Source organism: Vicia villosa, linkage group LG1, assembly GCF_029867415.1.
Source record: "Vicia villosa cultivar HV-30 ecotype Madison, WI linkage group LG1, Vvil1.0, whole genome shotgun sequence".
Lineage (NCBI taxonomy): Eukaryota > Viridiplantae > Streptophyta > Magnoliopsida > Fabales > Fabaceae > Vicia > Vicia villosa.
Window position 1 is genome coordinate 209979203 of NC_081180.1, and position 20183 is coordinate 209999385.

Below are 20183 nucleotides of genomic sequence, written 5' to 3' on the forward strand. Positions count from 1 at the left end.
GAGCCATGCGACGTTAAACGAAGCGCTTCGTGGGAGGCAACCATCACTTTTAATAATTAATTTCTCTGTTTGTTTATTTTATTTTCAGGAAATAATAGAGGACGTCTCTGGTGAAAGCTTGGAAGTGATCATTAGAGTGCATTACCCTCTGTGAGTCACCTCTCTTAGGCTCGTTCTGAAACATTGAGGCCAATGTTTAGTTCAAGTTTGGGGGAGGCTCTTCTCTTTGCATTTTATTTTTATGTTAGTTTTATGTTATTGGTATGATGTGAAACCGTAAAGTGAATTCTGCCCGAATTTTGACCGAAATTTTAATTTTTGTTGAAGAAGTTTTGATCCTAAAAAGCGATCGGGAATAGTATATAGAGATGAAGCGAGGTTTGTTTGAGGACAGGAAGTGCGGAATAATGTGACAAGAAGAGGTTTGTTTAAACACCCTTGGTTCCCTAAAAGAAATACGAGTCTAACGTGTAGATTTGCACCATAGTACTTGTCTCCTGAGAAGTACTTCTCGAGTAGTTTATTGATACACTCTGGCATAATTCAGATTCACTTGCATGGTGACTGGTTGAGAAAAAAAAAGAGATATAAAGTTGGCACCAAATGATGAAAAGGCGGTAAAAGGCAATCGGCTCGCTAAGTTGGGTAACCCTCACCCGGTTATTCAGCCCAAAGGAGATTGATCCCCAAACGTCGTCCAAAAGGACAATATATAACTGCAAAGTTTGAAAATTTCATCGATAATAAAAAGTAGCCAATGCTGCTAGTTTGGTGCCACGAAAAGAAAATAAGAAGCCTTGATTCGTCTCATGCAGGTGATGAGTATTATAAGAGATGCAGTGCCTTAATATGATTGTTCGAATGAAAGAGGAGGAAAATCAGAAAGAGACTTAAGTGCAAAGCATAGTTGGAGAGGTATCCGAAACGGGAGCTTGAGGTTTAATGTGGTAACAAAACTCGTCGCGTCATGTGAATGCCGAACCAACTGTTTCTTGATCAATACAGATGGATATCTCACGTATGAACACCGTGTGCTTTGAGGGTCATTAACTTTTGTAATTGTCGCTTGAGGTCAAGCAACGGTTTAAGTTTTGGGGAGTTTGATCAGTGGTTTTCACACATATATTTACCATTGTTTTTAAGTATTTTTAAGTTATGTTATTTAGTATTTTATTTCATTATTCGTCATTTTATGCTTTGGTTGTATGTTTTAATGTTTTCAGGCTCATATGAATAAATTGGGAAATAAGGAAGAAAAGTGGAGTTCTGAAGGCTGCACGGCCCGTGCAGACCTGCACGACCCGTGCAAAATCAAATGACATCTCCCATACAAAAACCAGAGAGTTTGCACGGGCGCCCGTGCAGTTTGGCACAGCCCGTGCAAGAAGGTCTGAAGCTTGAAGATTTTATTTGCAAAGTCTGGGAGTTGCACGGCCCGTGCAGACCTGCACGGCCCGTGCAGGTTGCGCGGACAGAATTTCTAATTTTTGGAATTTTCAAGTACACTTATCCGGAAGGGCATTACTGGCATTTGACTTGGCTGTAATTGACCTAGACTATTTAAGTTAATTTCTAAAATGGCCAGAAGGACTTTTGCATCATACGATAGAAAATCACAGAAGAGAGAAGATAGCTTCATCAAGGGTTTCGGAGACGGAGAGATTCAACGGTGGACACCATTGAAGATCAAAGTTCCCAATTATCTTTGTAATGTCTAAATTCTTTACTTTGTCTTTCTTGAATATTATGAGAGGCTAAACCCCCCAATGCTAGGGGGGTGGTCCTGATTTGGTCTTTGTAATAACGATGAATTTGTGATTTCGTCAATACATTGGTTTATATTATTCAGTTAAATTATGCCATGTTCTTCATGTTTTCTTTATCGGACAAATAAGGATTAATCCATGGCTAACAAATACAAGACTGTAGTTGTTATGGTTTGTGCATAATTTGATTATAGTAGATATCACCTAGGACTAGGGATACCCTATAATTACCACATAATCTTGATTATATAAAAGCTTGGTTTCAATTTAGGTTCCTAAGGACTTAGGATTTAGGTTGGAAGACCAAAGGTTTCCTCACTAAGGACTTAGGAGGAAACACCCTAAGGATGTGGTAACTGAATGTTATGAACTTGTTGAAGAGATCTTAATTCTGAAAGTGTTACATGCCAAATCAACCACTCACCCTAGCATCTCATATATTTGATAACAAAACTCAATTTATTTTTCTCATTATTTTTCTTTGCAAGGATTAAATTCCCCAAAACCAAAACATTAGTTTTTGTTCAATTGAATTATATTTTACGAATCTGTATTTCCTACGCAATCCTTGAGATCGACATTCGGGGAATTTCCCCTATTATTACTACAGAGGCAAAAATAGTACACTTGCTATTTTACCGATCAACATGTGCGCCACGTCAGCGCAACGGAAAGGGAATGGGGGAGGAACACAGACGCCGGAGACGGAGCTCCGGTTGTCTTCTCCGGTGCTTCCCGCGGCAGAGATAAACCATTTTTTCAAGAAAAACGAAACAACACCTTCTTGCGACTCGGAAACTTGCACTCATTCTAAATCTTCCATTAGATTTTTCTGATTCTAACTCTAACAAACAAACTGAACCACGTTCTAAATTCTATCACAACTTGAACTTAACCAAAACTCTTCACTAATCACGTCACTGTGTCCAAAATTAAACATAGAATTCCTCCACGAGATTCAAAAAGTGAAACAATAACACAATTCATATAAACAGAAAAACAAACTCAAGAATCGAAGAGAATTCTCATACTTGCAATACCGAATGCATGAATTACTACACGTGACCTAAGACACTGAGGAAATATGAGAATCTAATCTTGAAGGTTCTTTGAATCAGAGTTAGAGAGAACTTGATGATCCTCTCGCCGAGTGAATCTTGGAGATGAAGATAATAAGCTTGGATCCTTGACTCTGGATCTTGAAAAATAGACTCAGGATCCTTGTAGCTCGAGGGAGATGAGATCTTCTTTAGAAAAGTGCCACTGCATCCATGATGATGGTGATGAAGATGCTATAGTAGAGTTGGAGATGAGAACAATGGTGGTGCAATGATCGTGATGATGAAGATTGAGGTGAAGAAGCTCTGGATCGATAGAGATTGGAGAAGATGAACTGAAGTGGTTGTTGAAGTTTGTTACGGTGGTGGTTAGGGTGGATAGAAAAACGGTTATGGTGGAGAGAGATGAGAGAGCACGAGGGGGAGAGTGGAAAGAGTGATGAGAGTTGTGTGAAACTGAAAAAAGAAAAGTGGGAGAATGAAAGCGTGTAACTCGTGAGAGTGAGGTGTGAGGAACTTATATAGAGTATGTGTGTGTGTGTACGGTATGTTATGGTGAGGTGGCATGTGGTGGATAACTTTCACATGCTTAAAAGATGGCATGGCAATTATGGAAATGTTACATTGCATGGGAACCAAACAGTCCATGGTCATGACTTTGCACACATACAACTTCCTCTCTAGACCTCCATTTAGTTCAAACTCAGGCCCATTGTAATGAGGTGATGAGAATGAAGGGTTATGGTGTTAATGATTTTTTGAGATGGGACTTATAACTCACTCAGAATTACACTCAAAGGTGGCAATGTGTAGCTGTATCACCTCCACACGCATGCCTTTGTATTGACTCATGCTCTTTGGCAAAACCACGACTTGATCAGGGCACGACTTTAGGACCTTATATCTCACCCATTACTTATTCAATTGACGTGATATATGACTTAATGGAAAGGGGGCATGGCAAAGAGTAGCATGAATCCACAATTAATTTCAATGGAGTTTTGTAAGCCTCTATAATTCACAGTAAAAATGGCATGCCAAGTTTTTGACATAATGCCACGCGCATGACCTGGGTTTGCGCCTATGCCTTAGTAAAAATGTGCCTTGGAGAGGTCACGACTTTAAGCTTCTCTATCTTGATCAATACTTGTTCAAATGATCAAATTCTTGTCTCATTATATAGAGGACATGACAGGGAATGGAAGGGCTTCAATAATTACTTCAAAAGATCTTTATAATTCTATAAAAGTCATTTTGAATTTGGCACACCACATGCTTGATGAAATGCTGCCTGCTCGCCTAGGAATCTGCCCAGCAATATGACTTGCAAAAGTTTGTACCCTCTAAATTCTCTCATCCATATCTTTTGATTCAAACCTCAATTGAGAAAATGCCCAACTACAAAGTTGTAGTGTGCCATGATGTGAACACTTTTGATGTTAAGCTTGTCTTGAATTGAAGCCTTGATCCATGTGAAAATCACCCATGAAGTCAGCTGCCCAACCAATTTCCAATCCTCCAAAATATTTCTAAGTGTAAAACTTTCTATTTATGGCAAGTTCCATTTTCAACTAACTTGCCATTTTTGGTAATTTTGACATTTTCTTGATTTTATTTTATTTTGTTGACTTTCTTTGACCGATTTTCAACCACGAGTCAATATTCGACAATTGACCCTGATTCTGACCCAAAAGTCAATTTTTCCCTGATTTTCTGATTCCAGATGAAATTTCCCGATTAATCAGTTCTCCATCTAATTCTCAATCGACTTTAACCAAAAAAGCTCCAGTGAACATTTCTTCGAGGCGACCACATTTTACGCTAACAAACACTTCCTGATTAAATTTTGACCAAAAAGTCAACAGAGCTGACTTTGGTCAAAGCCCTAATTTGGAAAGCCTGATGAACTTGAGGATTGTATTTTTTAATCAAAGCTTTGACTTGGAGACGATGAAACCCTGATTTTAGGAGGACTTCAATGGGAATGATGCCATACAAACAGACCTCAAACCTTCTCTTTTGAACCAGGAAATTTCCCACATAGAAGCTCTTTTCTTATCAATTCTGAATAGTAACCATGATATGGATGAATGTAATTGACGAATGGCCTAGATGAGGTATGCACATGAATGTAAGGTGAGGGCCAATTGGGGAATAAATAAATGGGAAAATTTTGGGGTGCAACACATATACTTGGGGTTTTTTTTATCCTTGTATTTTGTACTTGTTATCCATTGTATTATCATTGTATATACTTTGTTTACTAACCCACATGCATGAGATTCATATCCGTCATCCATCATATTTATTCCTACATGAAATTAATCCAAAGGTAGTAAACCTCCCTGCCCATTATCATTTGAGTTCATATTAATGTTTTTCATACTCACTTTTTTGTCTTTTGTGACACATGTTACCATACACACACTTGAGGTATCCATTGATTGATTACTTACAGTTTTTGTTGAAAAATTCAAAGGAATGAGAATGGTATTGATTGAAATTGTCAAGGTACTCAATCTCTTTCCCAATCTCTTTTATCTTTGTGCTTAGTATTGTTAAAACTTTGCACTTGTTTTTGAAAATAGTTTTGTATTGGTAAAACTCAGTCAACCCCTCTTTTTTAAACCTTGGCACTAAGAGAAGAATTATTCTCGGTGAAACTACTCTTAATCCATTGACCTTGTATTGCTAAAACTCAACACCCAAAAAGATTTTTTCCACTTTAGCCCTTTTATTTTTCTTTTAAGAGGAACCACAAAAGCTCTGACTTCCCTATTGTAAAAAGGGGTATGTAGGCCTAAGATGCAATGTCTTATCAAGCTCACTTTGAAAAACTTCTTTTCCCATCCCCACACTCTATTTAAACAAAAAATCACATATGCTTTTTTCAAAATAATTGTAACAAAAATAACAATATTTTCAAAGAGGTTCCTATGGAATACCATAGATATGAGGGTTACTTAAAACCTCCCCCCTGTATAACAAACCCTCCATACCAAAATCTCTGATAAGTTTATTAGTTTTAATTTTAAAAACTTTTGTGGGTTTTATTCTCTCTTTCTCCCATTCCTTTTTGGAAACAATAAAGCGTTGTGGCGACTCTGTTTAAAATATATGAGCTAAGTCTTTCCCATGGCTTTAGCCTAACAAATTTCACCGCTACAAAAAAGTGGCGACTCTGCTAGGGATGTTGATCAAATTATTGGTGCATCTTTATAAGGTTGACCCTATATTTGTTTACACTGTTACTATTTTTGTATATATTATTATTTTGAATTTCATATGTAAATACTTGTTACTTTTATTGGGTTGTATTGGGAAAAGGGCTTTATTCCCCTTGTGGTGAGATAAATCCTAACCCGGATTTGAGTGCAACTTGTGATAAGAGATTGTTTAGTCATTTTGATCTCGCGGGAGTAGTCCCAAAGAAGTCAATTTGAGATCCATCGCTCAGTGTAGACCTCTTTGGAAGTAACTATGTTGACCGTGTAGTTGGGAAAGCATCGTTGCATTCAACTAGGTTGTAGAAGCTGGGGACCTAAACACACCTTAACCAATCTTGGCCATTAGGAAGTAGCGTGGAAACTGTATTTGGATTCAATTCTAGAATGGTTGTTACACGATACTACACTCGGATGAGGTTCTCTTGGGATATTATTCAAACAAGCATGTACGTTGCGAACTTTATAATCCTCGAGTTAAGCTGCTTGAGTATGGGAACTTTTTAGAACCTTGTTCTACAGGTACAAAATAACCATAGTACACACCTTTGGTATGGGTAGACCTTTGACTCTATACTCGTGACGTTGAACCTTTAAACCCCATGTTTTTACTATATTTGCAATCATGCATCCATGTATTTTAAAACCAAAATATCTTTCAAGGAATTAAAAGAAACTATTTTTGTAAAACATTATAGGAATGGAACTTGAAAGAAGAAAAACCAAGAGGTACACTTTCAAGAGTCCAAAGATAGAATAGTTAAGAAAATTAGGATCTTTAAATCGTTAATCCTAAGGATTTCTGTGACAAGTATGGAATGTTGTTCTCTCTCCTGAGAACCAAGATGATATGGATACTTCACATTGAGATTCCTTAGAATTAATTTTAAGATTTTCTAGCTTTCTTTGTTATTCATATCTTGTAACTCTTGATAGTATTTGTACATTGGATGTCCCTCGTCACTACCTCACTTTAGATTCTCCTTTTTCATCTTTGCATTTTTTGAGTGATTTTGAGTTCCACAAGTTCTGAGTGTCTAACAACCATTCTAACAACTTCTAAACCTCATTTAGAATATGTCTAACCCATTAACCACACTCAAAAACAGCTCTAACCTAAAATCATCATTTTCACATCCATTAACATACCTTTGAAGCCTTAACCTTCAAATCTTCATTCTATAGACACATTGTCCAAACTATTGATCCAAACACCTTCCCTACATCATATTGAAGTTATCCAAACCATTAGCCAACAATTGTAACACATCCATCATCATCTTCCATTTTCACTTTGACCATTTTCAAGTGGGGTTGGTTAAAGAGATTCAAGAACTTTTAGCACAAAGTAAGCATACCATTAGCTTCCTGAAGGTTCAAGCAAGCTCAATACATCCTTATTTCATTTCTGGAAGTGCGTTTGAAGGTGCAACAAACACATTCCATTTGGTAAATTTTTATATTTCGAACTCTGCCATTGAGGCACCATTTTTTATAATTCTTGATACTATTTTTCTTGTTTAGTTGCCATGAATAAAAGCCCTATGAAAATAGGCATTGGTTGAGCTTGTGCGCAATTTAATTTAACTTTGAAAAAAATTAGGTTTTCCTGGTTTTGACAAAAATTTATTAGTTATATTGAAAATAAATGAAAACTGGGATCATATTTAAAATCCTTCAAAATTTCGAGTGAAATGGTATATTCACTTTCGATTTTTGGTGCTTAAATGGAAAATACTAGAATTTGATAAATGTTAAAAAAGTTACAGTAACCGTGTCTGTGAGCTTGAGGAAGAAGATGAAGTTTGAGTTTTCAAGTTTTCATAAATTGGTTTATTTTATTTTGAATGGAAGGCATTTTACAAATGACTAAATCGTTTGGCCCAGTGGCAAGAGAGTGCATTTTAAGGGTGTGGGTTCAAATTCCCCTTTTGCACTTTTGAGTATTATTTTTATTTTAACCATTTAGAACTTGTTTTACTATTTTATTAACTTATTCGGCCTTATGATTAATATAAAGCACCTGACCCAGTGGCTAAGGTTTTAAGCTGTGAACATGAGGGCATGGGTTCAAACCCCATTGGCAACAAAACTTAATTTTTTTTACCACTTTTCTTTGCAACTTTGATATTTTATTTAAATAGTAAATCAACTTATTTTTAAGTGATATTTTGCACACTTCTTATTTAACTAAGATAGAAAATCCAAAAAAAATATTTCTTTTTGATATTTTCACTAAGATAGTGTATATTTTTGTGTGAATTATTTTAGGGTTAGGATAATATTTCCTTGACTATACCATGTACCCTTAGGCCAATTATCATCTGGAATTTGGTATTTTCATCATTAAAAATCAATTAGGTTTAGGTTATTCTAAAACCCTAATTTCCGAAAATCTTAATCCATGATCCTTTGCTTATCCATGTTATGTGTGACTTGTTTCTTTGATCATTGTCTTTGTTTGTGTACATATACTTGTTAATTTTTTTTATCCTTGTATTTTGTAATTGTTACCCATTGTTTTATCATTGTATATACTTTGTTTACTAACCCACATGCATGAAATTCATATCCATCATATTTATTCCTACATGAAATTAATCCAAAGGTAGTAAACCTCCTTGCCCATTATCATTTGAGTTCATATTGATGTTTGTCATACTCACTTGTTTTCATTTTGTGACACATGTTATCACACACACTTGAGGTATCCATTGATTGATTACTTAAAGTTGTTGTTGAAAAATCCAAAGGAATGAGAATGGTATTGACTAAAAATGTCAAGGTACTCAATCTCGTTTCCAATGTCTTTTATCTTTTTGCTTAGTATTGTTAAAGCTTTGCACTTGTTTTTGAAAATGGTTTTGTATTGTTAAAATTCAACCAACCCCTCTTTTTTAAACCTTGGCACTAAGAGAAGAATTATTCCCGGTGAAACTACTCTTAGTCCATTGATCTTGTATTGTTAAAACTCAACATCCAAAAAGATTTTTGCCACTTTGGCCCTTTTATTTTTCTTTTAAGAGGAACTACAAAAGCTCAGACTTCCCTATTGTAAAAAGAGGTATGTAGGCCTAAGATGCGATTTCTTATATAGCTCACTTTCAAAAACTTCTTTTTCCATCCCCACACTCTATTTAAACAAAAAATCACATATGCTTTTTTCAAAATAACTGTAACAAAAATAACAATATTTTCAAAGAGGTTCATATAGAATACCATAGATATGAGGGGTGCTTAAAACCTTCCCCTTGTATAACAAACCCTCTATACCCAAATCTCTGATAAGTTTATTAGTTTTGATTTTAAAACCTTATGTGGATTTTATTAGCTCTTTCTCCCATTCCTTTTGGAAACAATAAAACGCAGCGGTGACTCTGTTTAAAACAAATGAGCTTTAGTCTCACCAATTTCACTGCAATATACGCCTTAGCGGCAGCCTCATACCTCTCTGTCGCCACAAGATTATATTACCTCTTCCTTAGCCAAGACATCTGAAGGTGCAAACCTCTATTAAAGGCAAACTCGTTAAGCACCACATCTTCATCAACTTCTAGATCCGCTACAATCTGTGCTAGTGCCATCCCCTGGTTACAATTGAAGGATAGAAAAACACTTAGAAAGGGGGGGGGGTTTGAATAAGTGTAGTCTAAAAACTTGAACGATAAAAATAAATTGCACAGTTATTTTTATCCTGGTTCGTTGTTAACTAAACTACTCCAGTCCACCCCCTTGGAGTGATTTACCTCACCTGAGGATTTAATCCACTAATCTCAACAGATTACAATGGTTTTCCACTTAGCCCACTGTAGCGGGGAAAATCTGATATCGAAGCCATGGGATTGACTCGAATCAATATTCCGTTTTGAAATCGCCACCGCGCTTTATTTTTTCAAAGGAAAAGGGAAAAGAACGTAAAACCCCAAAGTTTTGTTTTTTAAAAAAAAAACAAGAAAGAGAACTCAGGTTCGGGTGTTGATTATATGAGGGGAAGGTTTAAAGCACCCCTGATATCCGTGGTACTCCACGGGAACCTTTTTGAAAATCTGTGTTGTGTGTGTGCTAAAAAACGGTTTGTTTTATTTTCAAAATAAGCTCGGCAAAGCGTTAAGCTTTGGGCCTACATACCTCCTCGGTGCAATGGAGAAGTCAGAGCTAATGTAGTTCCGCTTTTGGGAAAAACGTTTTAAAACGAATAAACACTTTGTTGTCGTTAGAGAGAAATACTCAGCCATTGATCTTGAGCATGAGAACAAACAAGTTCTTTGCATCGCAAATGAAAGAAGGGCGCCAACTCGGATAAAATCAACGAGTATGCCACTAGCTCTCTCACGCGGAAAAGATCTCGTTATTATCAATCAATTTCAAAATCGTGGGGTATAACCACTCGTTTCGACAATTAACGGTGTCTAAACTTTTGAAGAAAAGCCACTAAGGGCGAAAGATATTTTTAAGAAAAAGGTTTTGAAAAGGTTTGCAAACATAAGAATATTTTGGAAAAAGGGAGAAGATTTTGAAAATTTAAGAATGGGAGGAGATGAAGAGGCTAACCTAATGCATAAAATAAAAGCTAAGGAAAGAAACAGTCTAACCGAATAAGAAGCCAACACTTGACATTAAGAGCCAAGGTAGTTTTCCCATCCTTTGGATTTATCAATACCAACACATTAACACTTGGGGATCCAGATGAACTTATTGTCTTAGCACCATTTTTCATTAAGCACATTAAGATTCTGACAAAAATTAAGCAGAGTAACGGCTGTTTTTGGGTAAAATCCTTATCTCAATGTCTTGGAATTAACCATCAAGGGCTTTCAAGGAAATACCTGCACACATAAACATACCACAGAACAATGCCAGACAGACAGAACAATCACAGGATAGTAATAGAATGAGTCCAAAGGTACTAGGTCTATAAGTCCGAATCTCCAAATTGCTAGGGATAGTAACTGATAGTCCAAAGAGAGCCTTATGTATTTTTTAGATTTTTGATTATTTATTAGTGTTTTAGCGAAAAAATAAAGTATGGTCCAAGTGGACAAAGAGAAAATGACAGAAAGTAAATATGATGAAATGATAAAGTAAAGCGATAAAGCGAGAAATATAAAGAGCGGTAATATAAAGAGCGGTATAGTAAAGGTGCGGAAATTAAAGTTAGTTGTTAAATGTTAAAGATAACCATCTTGAAACTTGTCAAGTATGTTATCAAAGTTAGTAGGAGATCGATGGTGAGTGAATGATGTACTCGGATTTAAATTCAATGGGGTTTATCAGAAGCTTGATAAAATCATAGCGACTACACGATAAAAACCTCCACAAGTCTTTAATCAACCGCATACAATTCTCTTCCATATTTGATCTTTTTTTATTCGGGACACGAAATATTGCGCTATGTTAAGCAGATCGCCAAGTGATTTATATAGAAATCACCCTACAACGAGGCCGGTCAAAACTTTATGTGCTAATGCATGCGAGAAGAGCGATATGTAGATCGCCTTCCGAAAGCAATACCGCACGAAAAGAAAATAGGTGAGTGATCTAGTCTTCACCAAGAATCCATAAGAATCCTCAAGGTATTAAGACTTTCATCGATCAAAATAAAGAGAAGTAAAAGATGGAACCACATTAAAAGCTCCTTTCATCTATAATTTCAATCACTTAATTTTGCGGATTTGGATTCTCATCCTATCGACGCCCTAAGTCCATTGAAATTAGAGAGAAATTAGGCCTCTAACTTGTGATTCAAAGAAAATATCAAAAGAATGGAGTAGAAGATGAGTTAGAACCAAGAACAAGTCAAAAAAAACACAAAAATCAGCATTCTGCCCAGTGTAAATCGATTTGCACAGAGTGTAAATCGATTTGCATAACTCTGTTTTCAAAATCTGCGCAGTTTTCAGTTATGTAAATCGATTTGCACAAGATGTAAATCGATTTGCACAACACAGTTTTCAAAAAAACAGCAAATAAAGAGAAGAAACTTTGTTTAAACATAAAACCAAACACCTTGTGATCTTGGATCAATTTGTGCACGAAAATGTATCAATTAAGCAAGCAAATCTCATCAATGTAGCACCAAAAGTGCATCAAGCATAAACAACAAAGGATCACATCTTGAATTATGGATTGGATCTAGAATTTTACCAAATCTTTCACAAAATTTGAATCTTCTTCAAGAACACACAACCACAAGCCTTGATCTCTCACAATTGATGAAGAAACTAGTGTTTATGTTGAGGTTTAGCTCTAAATTAGTGAGGTTCAAGATGTGACTCACTAATTTGTGTGGAAGAGAAAGAGCTTTGAGTGATGGGTTTGGAAGAGGTGAGGAGAGAATTTGCAATAAGTTTCTTGGCTATCAAAGCTTGAAAAATGAAGAGGGGAGTGCCTCAATTTATAGCACTTAGGCTTGGGAAATTTTGTGGCTTGGAGTTAGGATTGGAAGATAGAATTAGGCTTGGAAAAGTGATTTGGAGCCAAAAATGAAATCCAATGGTCTTGATGCAATCACATGAGGGTACATGATTAGATGATGTAGGAAATCAAATGTAAGAACCAAGTCATGCTTCCCATGCTTGCAAATGATGTCAACATTTCAAAAAGCTGAAATTTGCCTTCATTTTTCCAAATTCGTGCTGGTGCAATCGATTTGCACATTATGCAAATCTATTTACATGGCTGAAAAAAGGCAAAATCTGGGGCAAAAACAGTTATGCAAATCGATTGCTGTCTTATGCAAATCGATTTGCACTGATGGCAGAAGCTAATCTGGTGCAGAAACAGTTGTGTAAATCGATTTACACCTTATGCAAATCAATTTGCACAGTGAAAATGTTGAAAAATGCTCCTTTGATGGGTATTTTGACTTGGTACCTACAAAACACAGACATACAAGAGCACAAGGCAATATTTTTGGTATTTTGGTTAGTAAAGGAATATATACAAACTAAAACATGGGTGCTCGATGATTCCTTTGCAGATGAATTGAGCACAGCATTGCAAGTAGAGATCTAGGTTAAAACTTCTTGATTGATGATTGGTATGCAAATGATGCGTGATCTTAGGGTCAAAAATTGGGGTATGACAGATGCCCCTATTTAAGTTTCTTCGATATGGAGATACGATGATTGGAAATCTTCGTTTCGACAAAAATCGAAGAGACTTAAATATATAAAACACAATTTTTGATCCTAAGATGCAATGCAATGTTAATGAATGCATGTCATGACAACACTGGGGAGTAACTGGTGATCCACTGGGGAAAACAAATGTCTTGCTATAACTCCGCTGGGGAAACAAATGTCTTAGAAACTCCATTGGGGAAAGCAAGACTTTGTTGGAGAGACGGGACTTTAGTGGAGAAAGAAACTTCTCTGGGGAAAACACTTCACGTCAGAGAGGTTATAGCATCCTCTTTCACTGGGGATGAGAAAAGGGGATCATCCTCTTTCACTAGGGATGAGAAAGTATGCATCCTGAATCAGAATGCTAATCACACCATCGTACCACTGATGATATGAAGAGATGTACCGCCGTACCACTGACGATAACACGTACCAACGCTCTACTGAAGATGTGAAGAGAGATATACCACCGTACCACTGATGATATAAAAGGAGATAATTCATCGACGTACCACTGACGATGAAAGAGATGTACCGCCGTACCACTGACGATAACACATACCAACGTTCCACTGAAGGCATGAAGAGATATATACCACCGTACCACTGATGATATAAAAGGAGATAATTCATCGACGTACCACTGACGATGAAAGAGATGTACCGCCGTACCACTGACGATAACACATACCAACGTTCCACTGAAGGCATGAAGAGATATATACCACCGTACCACTGATGATATAAAAGGAGATGATTCATCGACGTACCACTGACGATGAAAGAGATGTACCACCGTACCACTGACGATAACACATACCAACGTTCCACTGAAGGCATGAAGAGATATATACCACCGTACCACTGATGATATAAAAGGAGATGATTCATCGACGTACCACTGACGATGAAAGAGATGTACCGCCGTACCACTGACGATAACACATACCAACGTTCCACTGAAGGTGTGAAGAGAGATATACCACCGTACCACTGATGATATAAAAGGAGATAATTCATCGACGTACCACTGACGATGAAAGAGATGTACCGCCGTACCACTGACGATAACACATACCAACGTTCCACTGAAGGTGTGAAGAGAGATATACCACCGTACCACTGATGATATGAAGAGATGATTCATCGACGTACCACTGACGATGAAAGAGATGGTGTTCAAAGATGACATAATCAAGCATGTCCCAAACTGAACATCATAGCAGAAACTGCTATCAATCTTTTGATGGCTAGGGAATATTGAAGCTGAGTTCTAAACCATATTCGAACCAGGCCAAAGGTGCATTGAGTGAAATACATTCTTCTGCATATGAATACATCAACATATTCATTCCTTGTAATGCACTCATGAATCAAAGTAAAAATTCTTTTATAATTTTCAAAAGGATTTTGTTGAAATCAATTTTCTCTTTGTTTCAAAAATTACTATCAACAATAAATGACATTTTGAGAGATATGAAAGAAATAAGATTGCCAAATGAAAGGTAAAGGCTCAAACTTTCTTAATAGAATGGTAGCCTGCAAAAGGCAAGACCCCATAGATTATTGCAAAGTTTGGAAAGTGGTAATTTTGTGGAAAAGGTACATTGAAATGTAATGACCCCATCCTCTCTCTCAACTGGGAATTCCTGAGCCAAGGCTTCCGTTGAAAAGTGTTGAACTTCTTCATGATAAACAGATGACTGCTGATGATCAAGTCTTGTCTGATGTAGTTACTTGCCATAAATCCCTAACTTTTGCCTGGACCGCCCTTTCGGGTTTTCAGTCCACCGGGTATTTTATTCTGTTTATGTCTCTAATTTTTGCCTGGACCGCCCTTTCGGGTTTTCAATCCACCGAGACGCTCTTTTTTGCCTAAGCCGCCCTTTCGGGTTTTCAACTTAGCGAGCTGTTCTTTTATTATTTAGGCGAAGTATTTCTTGACTACATCAGCATTCACGGGACGTGGGAGCTCTTCTCCATCCATAGTTGTAAGAATTAATGCACCGCCAGAGAAGGCTTTCTTAACAACATATGGTCCTTCAAAATTAGGAGTCCACTTGCCCCTTGAATCGGAGGTGAAAGACAAGATCCTTTTGAGCACGAGGTCGCCTTCTCTGAATACACGAGGTCGAACCTTCTTATCAAATGCTTTCTTCATTCATTTCTGGTACAACTGACCATGGCATAAAGCCGTCATTCTCTTTTCTTCTATCAAATTCAATTGATCAAACCTGCTCTGACACCATTCAGCCTCAGATAACTTGGTTTCCATTAAAATTCTCAACGATGGAATCTCAACCTCGACGGGGAGCACTGCTTCCATACCATAGACCAAAGAAAAGGGATTTGCCCCTGTTGAAGTACGAACAGATGTACGGTACCCATGCAAAGCAAATGGGAGCATCTCATGCCAGTCCTTGTACGTAACAACCATCTTTTGTACAATCTTCTTAATATTCTTATTTGCTGCTTCAACAGCTCCATTCATCTTTGGCCTATAAGGCGAAGAGTTGTGATGTTCAATTTTGAAACTTTCACACAGTTCTCTCATCATGCTATTGTTCAGATTCGAGCCATTATCAGTAATGATCTTGCTCGATACACCATATCTGCAGATGATGTTGTTTTTGATAAATCTGACCACAACTTGCTTTGTTACATTAGCATATGAAGCAGCTTCTACCCACTTGGTAAAGTAATCGATTGCTACCAGGATGAATCGATGTCCGTTTGAAGCCTTGGGTTCAATCATGCCAATCATATCAATGCCCCACATAGAGAAAGGCCATGGGGAAGAAATTACATTGAGAAGTGTCGGAGGCACATGAATCTTGTCAGCATACACTTGGCACTTGTGACACTTCTTTACAAACTTATAGCAATCAGATTCCATTGTCAACCAATAGTAACCTGCTCTAAGCATCTTTTTAGCCATCGAATGTCCATTGGCATGAGTACCAAAAGAACCTTCATGAATTTCATGCATCAACATGTCTGCTTCGTGTCTATCCACGCATCTGAGCAAAACCATGTCATAATTCCTTTTATACAAAACATCAGCATTGATGAAGAAACTGCCAGCCAATCTCCTCAAAGTTTTCTTATCTTTGTTTGATGCCCCAAGTGGGTACTCTTGAGTCTGGAGGAAGCGCTTAATATCGAAATACCAAGGCTTTTCATCTCTTTCTTCCTCAACTGCAAATACATGAGCAGGTATATCAAGACGCCTGATTGTTATCCGAGGCTCCTCGTTATGGAAATTCACTTTGTACATGGAAGACAATGTGGCTAAAGCATCGTCCATCTGATTCTCATCTCGAGGGATGTGGTGGAATTCAACTTTGTTGAAGAATGTCAATAGCCTTCTGGCGTAATCTTTGTAAGGAATTAAACCAAGCGCAGAATCTCCATAAACATCAAGAATCTTAATTCTCAGATTAATGGCCTATTCAAGTCCCATGATGCAAGCTTCATACTCAGCAATGTTGTTTGTACAGTCAAAACATATCCTTGCAGTGAAAGGAAAATGTGATCCATGTGGAGTGATGATAATGGCGCCAATTCCATGGCCATGAGCATTAGAAGCTCCATCAAAAATTAAACCCCATTTGGATTCAGGATCTGGCCCTTCTTCTGGCAACGGTTCATCCCAATCTTGAGATCTCAAATACATTATATCTTCATCTGGGAAGTCCATTCTGATAGATTGATGATCATCAATTGGTTGGTGAGCGAGGTACTCTGCCAACACACTTCCTTTCACAGCTTTCTGAGCTCGATATTCAATATCATATTCTGATAACAACATTTGCCAGCGAGCAATCCTTCCAGTTAATGCAGGTTTCTCAAATACATACTTAATTGGATCCATTTTGGAAATCAATAGGGTGGTGTGGTTCAACATATACTGTCTTAGTCGGCGAGTATCCCACACCAAAGCACAGCAAGTTTTCTCAAGCAGCGAGTATCTTGTTTCGCACTCGGTAAACTTTTTGCTAAGGTAGTATATTGCATACTCTTTTCGACCAGACTCGTCATGCTGACCCAACACACATCCCATTGAGTTTTCAAGCACTGTGAGGTACATAATCAGAGGTCTTCCCTCAACTGGAGGGAGCAAAATGGGAGGTTCAAGCAGATATTCTTTGATGTTGTCAAAAGCTTTCTGACAATCTCCATTCCACACACATCCCTGATTTTTCTTTAAAAGCTTGAAGATAGGCTCACAGGTAGCAGTCATATTGGAAATAAACCTGGAGATATAATTCAGACGTCCGAGGAACCCTCTCACTTGTTTTTCAGTCTTTGGTGCTGGCATTTCCTGAATTGCTTTGACTTTATCAGGATCTACTTCAATTCCTTTCTGACTGACAACGAAACCCAATAACTTTCCAGAACGGACACCAAAAGTGCATTTGTTTGGATTCAAGCGGAGACGATACTTTCTTAAACGCTGAAACAACTTTAAAAGATCTTCCATGTGCCCCTCCTCTGACTGGGACTTGGCAATCATGTCATCCACATAGACCTCAATTTCTTTGTGCATCATATCATGGAAAAGAGTAGTCATGGCCCTCTGATATGTCGCACCAGCATTCTTCAACCCAAAAGGCATCACTTTGTAACAGAATGTCCCCCATGGTGTAATAAAAGTTGTCTTTTCCATGTCTTCAGGTGCCATCTTAATCTGGTTGTATCCTGAAAAACCATCCATAAAGGAGAAAACTTCAAACTTTGCAGTGCTATCTACCAACATATCAATGTGAGGTAGAGGAAAATCATCTTTCGGACTGGCTTTATTTAAATCTCTATAATCAACACACATGCGAACTTTTCCGTCTTTCTTCGGAACGGGCACGATATTGGCAATCCATTGAGGATATACAGAAGTGACAAGGAAACCTGCATCTATCTGTTTCAAGACCTCATTCTTAATCTTTTCTGCCATATCAGGATGACTTCTCCTCAACTTTTGCTTGACAGGAGGACATTCAGGTTTCAACGGCAAACGATGCTCCACAATATCCGTGTCCAACCCAGGCATATCTTGGTAGGACCACGCAAAAATGTCAACATACTCTTTAAGAAGCTCTACCATCCTCTTCTTAACATCTTGACCAAGCAGTGCCCCAATCTTGACTTCCTTTTTATCCTCTTCAGAACCCAAGTTGATGACTTCTAATGGCTCTTTATACGGTTGAATGGTGTCTTCCTCGTGCTCAAGCAGTCGGGAAATCTCATCAGGAATACATTCATCACTCTCTTCTTCCGCCTCATACACAGGACACTCGAAGTTAGGAGAGGGCGCAGGGTCATTACTTTCAACGGTTTTATTGATTAATCTGCACAAGTGATTATTACTTCAGGAAAAAGAAAAGATATATGCAAACATGTAATCGTGCAGATTATGGAGAATGAAAACATTTTTTTAAGGTTTTTTGTGTTACCACTTTCCAGAAAAAGCAAAAAGATAAAAAGCATGTATATGCAGAAACAAAATGACTTTTATTGATGATTTTAATGTTTAAAACAAGCAGAAAAAAGCCCCAACAACTTCACTTTCATCTTGGGCAGAATGAAAGGATTTTTGAAAAACATAAAAGCAAATTACTTTGAGACATGAGTACACTCAGGAATGTCAATGGTGATCCAATTCTTAATCATCTTTCCATGGGTCACAAAGTTTGGAACTTCTGGCTCTGGTTCGTCTTCAACAATAGCGTTCACCTCTGGAAGAGTTGGGTATAGGAACCCAGCAGTATGAAACATCTCTTGATAAGGACGAAAAGCAGATTCAGGCTTCATCACAGACTTGTCTGAGGCAGAAAATCCCAGACCAGCTCTATTCTTGTTCTCTTGTAGACTCACCACTTGTCCCCAGACTCCTGAATGTCCATTCTGAACCACCAACTGAGCATCTTTGAAGGAGGCAATGGAAGCTTCATCCTTTTTGAATTCATCATTAACAGACAGGGCTTGGAATGCAGTTCCAATGACCACTTCATCAGCTTCTATGGTATGGAACGAAGAGAGATGACTAATCAGCAAAGCTTGTTCTCCATTCACAACGACCATCTTTCCATCTTTCACAAATTTCAACTTTTGGTGAAGAGTTGAAGTAACTGCCCCAGCTTCGTGGATCCACGGGCGTCCCAATAGGCAACTGTATGCAGGGAAAATGTCCATCACTTGAAAAGTAATCTTGAAGACAAATGGTCCAATACCAATAGGCAAATCAACCTCTCCAACCACTGATTTCTTCGATCCATCAAAAGCCTTGACAATCACATTGCTAAATCTCATTGGTGTGCCACCATAAGACAGCTTGGCGAGAGTGGATTTTGGCATGACATTCAGAGATGATCCAGTATCAATCAACACATTAGACATTGAGTCCTCTTTGCAACTGACGGAGATATGCAAAGCCAAATTATGATTTCTTCCTTCCTCAGGTAAATCTTCATCACTGAAGCTCAAATTGTTACATGCAGTGATATTGCTCACAACCCCATTAAACTGATCCAGCGTCACATCATGATCCACAAAGGCTTGATCAAGTATCTTCATTAAAGAATCCCTATGAGCAGGAGAACTCGTCAGCAGTTCCATTATAGAGATCTTGTATGGAGTGCGATGCAACTGATCCACAATCTTATAATCACTCATCTTGATAAGCTTCAAAATCTCATCCATCTCCTTTCCTGAAGATGACTCAGCATTCACTTTTGTCGCATCATTGTTGTTCACAGGCGCTTGAGTAGAATTCCTCTGGACATCCACAACTGTTTGGGGCTGAGTAAAAACTCGTCCACTTCTAGTCACTCTACTAACATCTGCTATATTCTCAACAGAAGACAGAGGCTTAATCTCAACTTCTTTTCCAGCTTCCAGCATGGTGGCATTGTATCTGTAAGGTACAGCTTTATCAGAACTATAAGGTACAGATCCAGGCAAACATATCACAAGAGGTTCCACAGCAGCTTTGCCATAATAACCAATCTCTACACA